Genomic DNA, 15952 nt, shown 5'->3' on the forward strand with positions numbered 1-15952 from the left:
GGTTTTAATTATTATTATAAAATTTATTTAATGGCTCTTAATTTGTGTATTTTTACGTATTTAATTGATATACGACAGGAGTGATAAAATTATTCAATTCCAATGCCGTTTTATTTGTAAAAAAAAACTTTTTTTTATAGAATAGGAAGGCGGACGAGCATAGCGATCCCGTGGCACTCCTCGTTATGACGGAAAGGGTACCGCTGGTTTTTTAGTGGGTATTCCGTTGTTCGGGGCGCACTCGACGCCTCGGACATCGGCGAGCCCCACATACCCCCCCACTGTTCCCGTGGAGGAAACGCGTAATGCGTTTTTCCAGCGTAAAAAAAAAGGCGGACGAGCATATGGACCACCTGATGGTAAGTGGTCACCAACGCCCTTAGACATTGGCATTGTAAGAAATGTCAACCATCGCTTACAGATCCAATGCGCCACCAACCTTGGCAACTAAGATTAGTAATTAAACTGGCTGACTCACCCTTCAAACCGGAACACAACAATACCAAGTACTGCTGTTTCGCGGTAGAATATCTGATGAGTGGGTGGTACCTACCCAGACGAGCTTGCACGAAGCCCTACCACCAGTTATTGGTAGAATACATTTAAAAATATTAATCAAACAACGAATCTTGCTAATGATTTTATTCTGTCTAATATTAATTAGTCCCTGGACGCTTTGTCAATGATTATGAAGCCACATTTTATTAGATTATTACAGTACTAATTCACTGGGGGATGGTCAGGTATTCATAATTATAACCGAAACTGTAGTAATTTTTACTTTAACTAAAAATTAATTAGTGTAATGCTTCTATATTGAGTAAATGAATTTCAATACGAAAAAAAAACGTAAAATTTTCTCTCTGAACAAGATTACTACGTTTATATAAATTATAAATCTTCTATTATTTTTTGACATCTAGTTGGATAACCTATGTAACCCCGTACATTGAGATACGAAATACATTTACGACGTGCTTAACAAAACTAGCATCTAACGCCCATAAAAATTTGTTTCATTGCTATTTTAGTGAACGTAAAAATTTAGTTTTATGACTTGTTCGCTTCATGCCTTCCCTTTCGAGAACACTTCCGATAACATCGAAATTAAGCGCAGATAAAAAAATAGAGTGATTTTATTTTTCAAATTAAGAACTTTGCTTTTTGATAAGGTTTTATTTAATTTCGTCAGTTTGTACCTTTTTTTTTTATATTCGCCGAGAGGGCAAATGACTCTACTCCACCTGATGGTAAGTGGTAGTAGAGTCCAAACGCGACGACGACCAGTACAGACGGGAAAAACGTTCTGCACTAGCCGCCTTCGCCTTGCCGGCCCGCAAGATGCCTCTTCTCGCCTCGTTTGAAGGAACCCGGGTTGTAAGAGGAGGGGAACACGTGAGCTGATAAGGAATTCCATTTTTTGGAAGTTCGACAAAGAAAGGAGTTGCCAAATTTCTTTGTTCCAGAACCAGCTCGCGTGGACTTAAGAAGGAAGGGGGAAGCAGGAATTAGAGAGAATAATTCCTCAGAGCACTCGCCGTGATACAGTCGATAGAAAGCGCTCAGTGCTGCTATCTCGCGACGCAATTGTAAAGGTTCAAGGGTGTTTGTGACCTTTACGTCGCCAATAATGCGTACTGCACGTCGCTGCAACCGGTCCAAGGCCTCCAGTAGGTACTTAGCGGAGCCATCCCAAAGGTGCGAGCAATATTCCACGCAAGACCGTACCTGTGTTTTGTACAGCAGGCACAGTTGTTGTGGCGTGAAAAAACGCCGCACCTTGTTCAGAACTCCGAGTTTCCGTGAAGCTGTTTTTATAACAGCCTCGATGTAATCCCTTGGACTAAGGTCGCAGCGAACGTCAATCCCCAGCATGGCGATTTTGCTTTGTATCACCAGCGGAGTACCACAGAGGGAGGGAAGAGGGGAGGAAGGAGGAACTTATAGCTATTTTGTAATATAGGTAAGTGGTCGAGCAGATGGGCCATTTGGTGGTTAGTGCCTGGCGCCCATTGACATTGACGATGTAAGAAATATTAACCATACATCACCAATAATACCGAGTACGAGATGAATTATATACATAAATTAAGTACATGAAAATACACTGATGCTTAAAACCTGAATTTGAACCCCTAACCTTCGGCTTTCGATCTCGGTGCGCTTAATTTCACGACAGGAAACTTAGATCGAGCGTAATGTGTCCTACTCAGTATATAAATAAAGATTGAAAATAAGAAACGCTTTTTTTTCTGTAATTTCAACTTAATCCCGACGACAAGCTGCAGTTCCATACACACATATATGATGTATGAACGTGTTCAGAACAGATTTTGTTCAGCCGAGTCTTGTGGTTTCCATACAAATGTCAAATGTGAATTGTAAAGGTCACAATGAGCGAGTTCTTTGAATCAAGAGATTCTACCTGAAAGTCAGCTAAGTTCATTATTTTATTAGTTACCTGTTTAATGTATATTATGGTTCAATTTAAATATATATAAATAGGCAAAGATGAAAAAGTTCAGGATCATTTTCTCTTCTGTTTATTAAATGATCGCGCCATATAGGCTCTCTCATCCTATTTTCTCTTAATATTATAAATTAGAGCGTTTGAAGCAAACAAATATATACAAGAAAATCACAATTAAATATGATAGTATAAGAATTGTATTATTATATTCATAAGTAAATGGCGAGTGATTTTTATCTTAAAAAAATTGTTTTAGCTTGTATTATTTCAGTTGGCGAGCGGTTGATTGATGACTTCCTCGACGAGGAGTTTAACCGAAACTGGATAAGACATTATAAACGATAATGCTTTTTAATTATTGTATAAACGGTAAGAAATAATTGAATTGTGTTTCAAAGGCTATGAGCCGTGATGGCGTAGTGGTAAGAATGCGTGAATCTTAACCGATGATCTTGGGTGCAAACCCGAGCAAGCACCACTGAATTTTCATATGCTTAATTTGTGTTTTTAATTAATTTCGTGCTTGACGATGAAGGAAAACTTCGTGAAGACACCTGCATGTGCCTAATATCACTGAAATTCTGCCACATGTGCCACCAACACGCATTGGAGCAGCGTGCTGAAATAAGCTCCAAATATCCTCAAAATAAGGAGAGGGGTGGCCTTAGTAGTAGCGATTGACGAGCTAGTGTCTAATCTAATACATAAAAATAAGTCTAATTAAATTAAAAATATATATTAAAATAATTCAAATTAAGTTTGTATATTGGTTTCCTCAAATTTTCAATTATTAATCATTATGGTGGAACATAATAAATATTGATAGACTTAAACGACTTTTAAATCACGTACTACGACTACCATATAAAACTCCCTACAATAATATAGTTATTTACATTTGTAATTTCTAGCCGTTTCCAAGATTATTCTAGAGAATGAAACAAACAAACAAATATTGTTTTTTTTTTAATTATGTAATTTGAGAATAGCCTCATTAGCTTAAAAAGAGTTTTATTTTGAAATTACCGACCCACATAATTCTCCGTACATACGTCACATTATCTATGTGTCCAGAGTAAATAAGCTCAATGTCCGTATTTAACGCTCAAGTGAACGAAGTTGCGAGTAATATCACTAATTATCATAGGTAGGTATGTTGCGGCAATGTTTGCACGTCATTGCCTAATGTACGTAATGTCAAAGGCTTCCTGTGATGTGTTGAGGTATCCTCTGTAAATGAATCGGCATTTCCAGGAACCAATAATACGGAGAGGTCCAATGTTTCATAAAAATATTATTTGAACTGTATTTTTTATCTATTATAATATTTCCTTTGCTCGTTTATATTTTTTTATATAAATCTTCTTTGTAACTAAGCAAAACATCAAGTTCGAATTTAATACGTTTTTATAAAAATAAGAATAAAATTGTCGTCGTCTTGTCGTCGCACAAGTTTTATTTTTTAAAGATTACGAGACCGGATGTGCCGGTGCCTAGAAAACGTGAATCTTAATTGCACGTAAAATCCGGTTAACTACTGAAGTTCATGTTTATAGCTTATCTTGCGACGAAAATAGCCGAAAAATCCGTCAAAAATCTACCGTGTGTGTTCAATGGAAAAGTTACAAAGCTCCTTAAACTTGACAACAAAATATACATTTAAATTTATAAATAACATATATCGAATAATCGCTTATAATAATTGTTTGTTTTAAAAATATATTAATAATACTTTCTAATAATATTATAATTTCGAAACTGGAACGGAACGTCGCCATGAGGAAGGGAAGAGTTTCACAAAAAAAGATAGCGAAAGGCGGCAAGAAGTGTCAGCGAGTTATGAATAGAATAAGAGTAAATAATATAAAGAGGAAATTAAATTGTTAAAGTAGGGAACTTTTTATTCGGAAGCGTCCCCTCCATCAGCACCCCATACGTAATATATCGCAAGTAAGTTAAGACATAAAAAATATTTGCGAGTGTCTTTTAGGTACTGGACTCTATTTGTATGCATGAGATAATTCAGTAGTGTTATTACATTATTATATACATATAATATATTTTTTAAAAGATCAAATCTTCACAGACGTGACGTCCGTGCCTTGGCAGTATCGTAGTTTTAATTTGTTATTATTTTATTTATGTATTCACAATCGAAATATCAGGATTATATTTGTTGTCCGCCATTGGGTACAATATTAATTTTATATTTTACGACATACGTCAATAAGGTGACCAAGATGTTGAATACTCATTGTTTTTCTTATAATTAATCTTTTTTTCTATGTTTGGGAATGAAACGATCATCTCCAGGTTATTTCAAATTTAAAAAAATCTGCTATAGTGTAAATTGCCTATGATTGTTGATTGCCTTTCACCGGTTCTTCTCAGGTCTGAGGTGTTTATTTCCGAACCGGTGGTATATTTATGACAATCAATAAGTAAGTGTAACGCTTCTATATAGATTATTATAAAAAAAATTAACTTTGACTTTGACTTTTATTTAAGACTATAAATGGACAAGTGAACGAACATGATAATGCCATATGACCTTTACTCCATATCCAACCGGTCTCTCATCTATAGCTTCTCGTCATAATGAGTAAGTATTCAAAGGGCGAAAAGGCTGCGTAAGAAAACTTGCACCTAAAGCGAAAATTGCATAGAAAAATTCTTATGCTTGTGTGGCGGTGAAGGAAAACATCGTTAGTAAGCCAACTTGTACAAAAGCAGCGTGTTGGAAGAAACTCCAAAAAAAGAGGCGTTGGTACCCAGCAGGGTAACATAAACAGTTATAATACTAGTGAACCTTACTGTATAGCCCATGTAATCAAACGTCATTGTTTTTTATAAATGAATTCTTCTACAATGAAATTTGAATGCTGATCAGATTAGTTTAGATCAAACTTATATTTTATATTTTAATACCATAAGCTATCATACTATAACAGTTCAATGAAAATGAGATTATATATATATATATATATTGTTTTTTCATAAATACGGAGAACTAACGCAGTATTTACCCTTTCTAGTAATAGTCTATTGTTGTTATAAGTAAATCTAATCCTTCTATATTCAGTAAATGAATTTGAAATTGACATATGTCTGGAAAATAGGTAGAGGTATTAAAATCATAAATAACTTACTAGTTGGTGTAGGTAGGTGAAAGTATTTAGGTCTCGAGACTATCAGAATCAAATGGAAGCTATTTATTTTATTTAATAATATATTCATTATTAAATCTGACCTATTTATGCCGATTCCGTATCTAATCGAAATTTAAACGAAAATATACTACTTCCGTATCCATACGTAACGTCGTCCGGGGCGCGGCGCTGACGTCATGTCCTGTTTGTGTAGTTCCCGCCAAAACGTTTATTGATCCGAAGCGCCAAATAAATCATTCGTTGTCATAAATACCAAAGAAACGAATAATGTTAAAAACGGTACCATAATGTTGAAAACGGTTTTTATTCTTCCGTTTCTTTTTTTTTTAATTTTTTTATGTCATTATATCGATTATAAATTCTTATTTTTTGCTAAGCATCACTTTTTATATAGAACTTTTTTTACGTGTCAATATAGAAGATGAAAATTAATATCCTCAACCAAAGCCACTGGTAAACAAAACTGTCGTGGAAAGAATGTAAGCCATTCAAAAGAAACAATTACTATTAAAAATGATTAATAATAACCATTAAAATTGTTAACAATATGGACGTGAAAAAAACCGAGATGGCCCAGTGGTAGGAACGCGTGAATCTTAATCAATGATCGTGGGTTCAAGCCTGGGCAAGCACCAATGAATTCATTCATGTGCTTAATTTGTTATTATAATTCATCTCGTGCTTGACGGTTAAGGAAAACATCGTGAGGAAACCTGCATGTGTTGATTTTCACTGAAATTCTGCCACATGTGTATTCCACCAACCCCCATTGGAGCAGCGTGGTGGAATAAACTCCAAACCTTCAAACGGGGAGAGGAGGCCTTAGCCTAGCAGTGGGACATTAACAGGCTGTTACTGTAGGTACGTGAAATTATATGTAGATAGATACATTATTTAGTAACTTTATATAACCGTACTTGCTTATCGATCAAAATAAGTATCCTATTATTTAGTATAACAAAAGTAAATCTCAAAATATTCTATACATATTTATGTGTAAACGCAAGTTTAACAAATTTGAATTTACTTTTATAAAGTCACAAAGTGTATGTAATAAATAAATAAATAAATATCCTGGGACATTATTCACACAAGGCCGTCTGATCCCAAACTAAGCAGAGCTCATACTATGGAAATCAGACAACTGATAATTACATTTACTACTTTTCTTTTTGTAAATACATACTTACATATATAATTACACCCAGACTCAGGGCAAACAGACATTTATACACACAAATGTCTGACCTGGGTTAGGATCGAACCCACGACTTGCGACGCGAAAGGCAAGTATCTACTGTAAAACACTATTGTAAATTTAATATTGCGGTTGCGTACTAGTAAGTTGTCTACTATAACAAGGCTCTGAAACAGCTTGAAATCACTCCGCAGGTGTGAGTAAGGGGTCATTTCAAGATCTTGACCAGCTCTATTTTCATACACCAAAATTAATGTTGTTATGTCTACATATATGACATATATATTGTTTATACATTGCATGCCTTTATAATGGTTTTATTTCGTATGTATTTTACTATTTGTTCTTTATTCTGTCTCTGTAGTATGGTAGTATGTAGAACAGCCTATAAATGTCCCTGTACTGGGATAATGCCCTCTACCCTATTTGAGGAGAAGATTTCGAGCCTATTCCACCACGCTGTTCCAAATCGGGTTGATGGATACACATGTGGAAGACCATACATATACATGCATGATCCCTCACGATGTTTTCCTTCACCGCTGAGCACTAGATGAATTATAAACACAAATAATATGAAAATTCAGCGGTGTAGCCCTGGCAGGATTTGAAACTTTTGGAATTGATGTATTTTAGCCACTGGGCCATCACGGCTCTATTTAATCATTTACACATTTAAACATCAGATTCGATATTGCAGCAGAGGCTACATAGTTCTAGTTGCATATTGAGCTGCAAATCTGACATAACGAATTGAACAGATTTTCTTTCAAGAAATTATTAGTCAAAATCAAGCTAAGCAGGCAATATTAAACTAACTTGATTTGAAAAATGAAGCCGTTGGGCCTGCACCTGTTTTAACCATTTGAAAACTACCCAAACGCTGAGCGCTTCAACGCCGTATGACAGGCGGCATTGTGTTGTGATACCGCTATGCTCGTGTGGCACCCAATGCGTTGAAATCATAACGTTTTAACAACGCAACACACTACCAACGCCCGTGTGGTGTCACTCTAACACACGTCTTGCCAAGCATAGGGGTCATCGATCAAAAAATTTACTCGTTATTAACACTTTTATAAATGCCAGCAATGTATTCACTACAACTTTTAATGTTTTAAAACTCATAAGTCAAATCGCCCTCTACATCTACTTCTGAATGAACACTACATGAATACTAAACTCATGTAACCTTCATTCGACTAAATCCTGTCTATTTTAATTTCTAAATCCTGCCACATATATCTCTCGAAGCGACCAACGTTACTTCATATTATTTCAACAGGTGCGGATAGTGGTCCAATCTAAGCCGCCCCTTGATTAGTTCCACTTATTACACCTGAGCTCTCAGAACAGAGAAGCAATGGCAGTGACATGCTATGTTATAGTTTTACCATTTGTAAAACAAAACCAATCAAATCAAAATATACTGAATTCTAATACTCCAAATGTTTTGGAAATAAGTAATTCTGTTGAGACTTTTGGAGACTGTGGAATATTTTCTAGTTACAGATATTATAGAATAATGAAGATTTGTTTGGTATAAAATAATACATGTTATTGAAAATAGTATATTGTATTATAAAATGTAATCTTACAAGCACTTTTGAATCATCATTTTACAAGATTGTATTCAACTTGTTTCAATTTTTATGTCGTTTTCTCGAACCCTGACAACATATATGCAAAATATCATTGTATTTTAGAAGATAAGACGTGAAAGCGTAAAATAAAACAACCTGACCTTCGGATTTAGCCAGGAAGTTAAGTTACGACCGGTTTGGATTTTCAATTCTACCGGGAAGAATCAGCTAAAAACTCAACTGTTATTCTATCTTTTCAATCAATTAAATAATATTGGCATGTTAATAGTAACAGTTTACTAAGTGGTAGAACTTTGTGCAAGCTCATCTGGGTACGAACCACCTTATCATTAGATATTCTACCGCCGATCAGCAATATTTAGTATTGTTGTGTTCCGGTTTGAAAGGTAAACCAATGTAACTACAGCCCAAGGCAAATAACGTCTTTGTTCCCAAGGTTGGTGACGCATTAGCGGTATACTAAATTCTTAATATTTCTAACATCGCAAATGTCTATGGACGGTGGTGATTACATACCATCCATTTTCGAGACCGAGTACCAATTTCATAAAAAAAAACAATGCAGCTAATGTTATAAACGATGTTGGTTTTTCATCGATTAATTTGATTATAATATTATAATATGGTGTGTACAAATGTGAAGAAAGGCCTCGAATTCGAGTACACCAATCTATTAAAGGCGGAGCTATCATTCGACATACAAAGATCTTGAACTTCGATGTCATTTCTACGTTGCAATATCACATCTGCGTTAAACTAAGGCCTATAATAGCTAGAATCGAACTTTGTTAATCTTCTTAGCAATGTGAATCCACTGATTAATATTCGTGCAAATTCTTTGTCATTATATTACACGAGTTGTTACGATAATTATCCAAGTTGTAAGACGTGAATTAAAGAAAAAATAAAATCGAGAGCAAATATATATATACCTATTTATATTATAATTTAAGCAGAAAGCACAAGGGCCTCCTGATGGTAAATAGTCACCACCGCCGATAGATATTAGCGCTGTGAGAAATATTAACCAACACACCAATACTACGTATTGCTGTTTGGCGGTAGAATATGTGACGAGTGGATGCCCATACCACCCACTCGACCCACACCCAGACGGGCTTGCACGAAGCTCTATCACCAAGTAATCGTAAGGTATATTAAGTGGAGAACAATATATCACACTTTATTATATGTATATTTTTAAACAACAGTATTAAAAAAACTATTCAAACAGTAATCTTTTTTAAATTAAGAATGTTTTTCCACATGAGTGAACTCGCGAAAACTACATGTTATACATAAACAATAAGCTAAAATGTAGGTCCATTCTATTCGTAGACTGTCGACTGTCACGTCCACCTGTGCAAGGTGACAAGGTAATGTACAAAGGCAAACGACATCTGTATGAAATATCTTTGTAATATAGGAATTTACATTATAATTCATTTTATATTTGCATGACTCCTTATTGCATGAAACTGTTTTATATTTTCGTTTTTTTAACGCTGGAAAAACGCGTTACGCCTTTCCCCCACGGAAACAATGGGGGATATGTAGGGCTCGCCGGTGTCCAAAGCGGTCGAGTGCGCCCCGAACATCGGAATACCCACTAAAAAACTGGTGGTACCCTTTCCGTCTTAACGAGGAGCGCCACGGGATCGCTTTCGCATGCTACCGTGACGTTCGTATTATGTCCTAATCAACCTATAGTGTATATCATACGTGGTCCATCAGGTTTAGGAGATTGACTTGATTAAATTAAAAATATTTTAAATGTAGATTATTTCAATGGATTTCAATACCAATCACAGGTTTTTATATTTCAATTATTTCTTTCAAAATTAGAAGGCTACTATTTTATAATACTCCCAGTAATATAATATCCGACTGCTAGTATATTGTGAGCCGTTACATTTTCATCCAACGGTGAGGCCAAGAGGGCGATTCACTAAGAGCACGTAATAGATGTAGCAGCATAATAGGAAATTGCAGACAGTTTTAAATTCGCATGGTCTTTCAACTGTAACTTCATGAAGGGTTTGTAAATACAATCATGCCAGCTACAAGCATGTTTGCAATGCCAGGAGACAACATGCCGGTTTGCTAATGTCTAATATGCCACCTACAAGTATGTGACTACAATGTATATTTAATCTTAATTTAATGAATTAAGATTGGTGGGCTAGCTCGCTCAGTATCGAATTCACATTCAATTTACTCTACTCACAAGTACATAAGAACGAAAATTCCGTGATAAGGTATATAGGAAGAACTCACTATAACAACTCCTCGAATAATATTCAGTATTCTAGGAGGAAAAAAAATCAAATATAAATATATTTTTATACGACTATTATGTATGTGGTAACGTGAGGTTAAATTCGCTTAAATAGAACGCGATTACATGTAGAAAAGACTTTTTTTTTGCTTAGCATTTAAGATAAAGATTTGGGATTTCGCTACCACGTGGTTTCAATGCGAATTAGCATATTTATCAAACGTATTCTGGAAACGTGCAACTTGAACTTAATTCGGTAACCAGTTGACAAACTCTTTGCATACTTAAGTAACCTTACATTAAGAATTACAATCATTTTTGATAATCTAGCTGCCCGTCCCGCCTACTACGGCTACAATTAATAAAATCCTAGTAACGGATCCCAGCGCCACCTACCGAGTCCAATCTAAATCAAGTACCTATTCTAACAATCACTTCATTTGATCATAATAGATGCAACTGTTGTCGTTGCCTGTCTCACTGAGTTTAGTGACACACACATCCGTGTGTGTACTAAAGAAATATATGTATAAATCAATATTTACAAACATTTTGTAATTTATAAAAACCTGTGCTTCATTCGTGTATATACAGAAAGGTTTAATTTATTTTAAAGCAACGTTGTGGCTAAAAATATTTAACCCACAAATTACACAGTATCGACACCAGCGGTTGTGCTGATCCCGTCAAAGTTTCGGCGTAAAAAACCTTATTGTCATCACACGTCCGCAGTAAGCAAGAGAGCAATAAAAACTTTTAAACGAAAACTCCTACCCCGACCGATCTCCGGTGAGCCGGTCGTCAGTGAAATCTTGGGCAGTTTTAAAGACTCATTTGTCTTATCTTTTCATTAAGGCAGTTGATTTCTGACTTCTTCGCACTTACTTTTTTAATTTTATGTAATGACTTAGGAAACAGATTATGCTAATTGCCTTCGAACATATGAACATATGGCTGAAATGGACCAGTGGTTAGAATCACGTGTTCTGTGTTAGATGAAGATCGAAGGTACAAAAACGGTTAAGCTCCACTAAATTTTCTTATGCTTGATTTATGTTTACAAATTAATTCGTGCGCAGCGTTGAAGGAATACATCGTAAGGTATGTATGCGGAAAAGCTACCAACACTATCCTCAAGGAGAAAGGGGACCTATGCCCAGTGGTATAACATTTGCAGGCTGCTCGCATTTTTTGAGCATATAAATAAGCAACATACTGATAATGTGTTGTTGTTAGCATAAGGATAACTATGTGCTACATAAAAATATATGACGGAAGTTTTACGTTGAATCTAAAAAACAAGATATGGTTATCATCGCACCTAAGAAATTTGGAATATTTTAATTTGAATTAGCGATTTACTCAACCGCGCTACACTTTATTATGCATGTCCAAACATATTAAGAATATTTTAAAGAAGATTGATTTTATTATGAAGCACAATGAAGCTCAACTGTTCAATTCGTCATTTAAATTTCCTATTAAATGTCTTATCCGAACGTACAAAGGAAAAATTTCTTATCTCCAAATCACATCACGTCACATTTCCGAAATTCTTATCTTCTTTCGACTGCTGAATTTATGACAAAACGTCCATTTAAGGGAATCACCAAAAAAAGTAAATGCCATCCGCTATTTGTGTCAAATCAATAATAATTAATTAGCACGTAAAGTTGCTACGAATTTCATGTCTGTTTATTCTCTTTAATTGGCAATTTAAAACTTATTCCATGGTTCGCAGTCAAAGAGAACCTAGGAACAGTAATTATGACAATGCTTGCAAATATTCTACTTTTTTAAGACCCGACGTAAAAAGAGAAGTGTTATAAGTTTTACATATGTATCTGTATACTTGTATGAATTATTCTTAGCAATAAATTATATAATCTGTTCAGACGTTTGACGATCATCAGCTCATTTCTTACTTGACAATAGGATCTTACCAACTTTCACAGACCCGATTGATTTTAAATAGCGGTTCCCCGACGCGACGACTCTTTTATTAAGATATTACTAGGTACTTATATATATTTTTTGTGTCAGGGTTTATTTAAATTTCATAATTTAATTTCAATTATGTACTACATTTAGTTGTGTTAAATGAACACAGTTTACAGTTGTTGGTTACACTAATTTTATAGATTATGGTCCCATCCCAAGGTCCCAGGTTCGATTCTCAGACCCAATTTAAGTTTCTTAGTTTTTGTTAAGCATTTCTCAAGATTTAGCCTCTAGTATTTCACCTAATTTCTGATTGGTCATATTTAATTGCCATCTCATTGAACTCTGAGAGCGAGGAAATTGATAGAACATGGGTTTTCAGTGCTCAGACGTGTGCATTATAATATTAATAATATCCTGGAACATTTTTCACATTTTCTTTTGTAAATACATACTTGTATAGATAATTACACCCAGACTTAGGACAAACAGACATGTTTATGCACACAAATGTCTGTCCTGGGTGGGAATCGAACCCACAATCTTCGGCGTGAAAGGCATGTATCCGGCTCGTCAAATATTATAATTTATTAAGTGCAATTGAGTATACTTTAAGATTGACCGCAATAGCTAAATTATTTTAGGGGATGTAATAGTATAATTATTAATAATCATTTATTTAAATTAAATTTATTAATATACGTAATATGATAGTTAGCATATATATATATATATATATATATATATATATATATATATATATATATATATGCTAACTATCATATTATATATATATATATATATAACATTTTGGATTCATATAAAATAGACGCTATTTGATATAAAGAAAGCGGACAAAATATTGTATTCATGTTTTTGGCATATAACCTCACTCCACGTCTAATATTTCAAATCAAACAGACCGCCTATATCCGTTTCCATCTTATACATATATATATTATATGTAACAAGTGGACATTTTTTGGTCTAAAATGTCACGATAAGGACCTCATATCTCAAGTGCGTCCAAGACTAGATTTACTTGTTAAAATTTCGCGTAAGTCTTACCCAATCTCAAATCTTAATATTTCTGTTTTTTCCCAACTTGTAATGGCAGATAATAAATTACACTTTTATCTTTTACATATTAATGACATTTTTTTGCGCGTTTGCTACGGACGTCGGGATGGACGAACGGTGCTACAAAAACCACTACAATCTATTCTTCTTCATTATAGTTATTATATTTAAATTGTTATATGTATTTTTATTTTCAGAAACATTATTTGTAGAATTTACAATAAACATACTTTATATTATATTTGAATTGGTTTCATTTGTTAGTTTTCCAAAAACTATTTTATCCGAAAAAGTGAAAATTGCCTGCACGTATTTTCAACAAGCATAAAAGGGATAGAAGACATAATAACAGCACATAACCATCCCAGTACAGCTTAGAAAAGGCCTCCCATCTTCTCAAGAAAATCTGGAGGTTATTGAAAATGAGCACAAGATGAAGTCTTCACACACCAATTAAGCACATGGAAATTCAGTAACGCTGACCCGTATTAGAATTTGCAATTTTCGAGTAAGGACGCGTTGATCATATGTTCTATCCACTGAGCCATCAGCTCCTACCGTTTCTGAAACAAGAGATCTAAAAAACTCGACTCGACTCCGCACCATGGACGCCAGCACATTTTCACTATGAGTCTCAGGGAATGTCTTCTCCAATACAGTAATGGTTATTTTGATTGCCATGTAATTGTTTGCAAAGAACCAGTTACCCGAGTGAGTATAAGAAATATTATTCTTATTTTCTCAAAAGGAAATAATAACAGTTAACATGGACACAACTTTTTTTAAGAAGACAAGACCACAAGCTAAATACACTGCAAACATGAAAATCAAATGACAACCAAGCCATGTAATTTACAAATAAATGCTAATACCTAATCTGTATCAATTACGTACATATAGATATCTCTTTTTCTCATTTAAAAGACTAATAAGAGGGACCGAGACGGATTAATTACGTCTCCGAGAACTGCATAAGTTACCCTAGTCTGAGAGCACTAATTAAACTTATTTGGTATTCGACTCGACCCCAGGATAATACGATTGAGAGAAAACGGAACTTTGTGAGAGCCAGAAATTCTATTAGACCTGGCAAAATAAATATCGGTCGATGAACTCGCCGCTCAGGCGGAAACTGCTTTGACTATCTCATTCTATGAACATTTATAAATATTCAAATAAATATAGTATACTAGTAAAAAAAGTTCTGAATTAAGTAATTTTTTTTAAATCTTTTAACCATATGTTGGTAATTACAAGTCTACATCAGCAACCACGAAGAAGTAACAAAGCAACCACGGATTCGGAATGTAGATTCTGAACCGAGAAGAACCGCTAAGGAACACCATAGCTGCTCTTTTCTACTAATCATTTAAAATAAGTATTATAATAAAATACACTTCAAACTTAATATGTCCTGACTAATCAAATAAATGCTTATTTTTTATTTTGTAACATTAGATTTAAATTCTAGAATTCAAACAAATGTTAATGATGATAAGCCAGAAATAGTAATACAAGAAACAACAAATATAGTTGCTAGTATAATAATATGACATGACTTTTATAGCAGTAGTAACGACAATAAACTAAAAATGTAATATGGAGACCGTATCCATACATGGATAAACTAAAATCGTTCGCAAGAAACGCAAATTGAATCAATTTTTCGAAGAAAATTGTATCCTGTCTTGAAATTGTGTATAAGGGCGGCCGAAAGCAAGCGACAAATGACCTCGACCCGCTTTTACGACAGTCGATAGCTGCTATTCGTCTAGCAACCACTTCTATTTGGTTTGATCTGAAACTTACTTCTATCTCGATATATCTGTCTAAGAACAAAATATGTTAGTCATTTCAGATGCTTTAAAACATAGAATAAATTATTTACTGTATTAAAAATCTGGAGCAGTTAGGTGGAATAGGCCCCAAACCTTCTCCTGAACGCTGATACGGTATAGAAAAACAGTATATTAAATAAGCACTTCGATTGCATTTTACAGAACACAACAAAAACATAAATACATATTTACAAGTTAATTAGTAAGCAAACATTATATAGTGCAAGTTTTGACAAGTTTTTGTACTAAACATATGATTATTATCTTTAAACACAACAATTTCAAGTGTATTGTAATGAACTTTTGCTTACAAAGTTACACAAACATGATTTTATTATATACTAAGTGTATATATAGAAAGAATAGGTAAAAC

At 34.3% G+C, this 15952-nt stretch overlaps 1 protein-coding gene across 10 annotated transcripts in view; it reads right to left on the reverse strand.

The window, feature by feature from the left end:
• Positions 1-15952, reverse strand: part of LOC126769939 (disintegrin and metalloproteinase domain-containing protein 23) — a 533325-nt gene that overhangs the window by 497336 nt on the left and 20037 nt on the right. The window lies entirely within an intron of this gene.

This window comes from Nymphalis io, chromosome 8 (genome assembly GCF_905147045.1).
Source record: "Nymphalis io chromosome 8, ilAglIoxx1.1, whole genome shotgun sequence".
NCBI classification, from domain to species: Eukaryota; Metazoa; Arthropoda; class Insecta; order Lepidoptera; family Nymphalidae; genus Nymphalis; species Nymphalis io.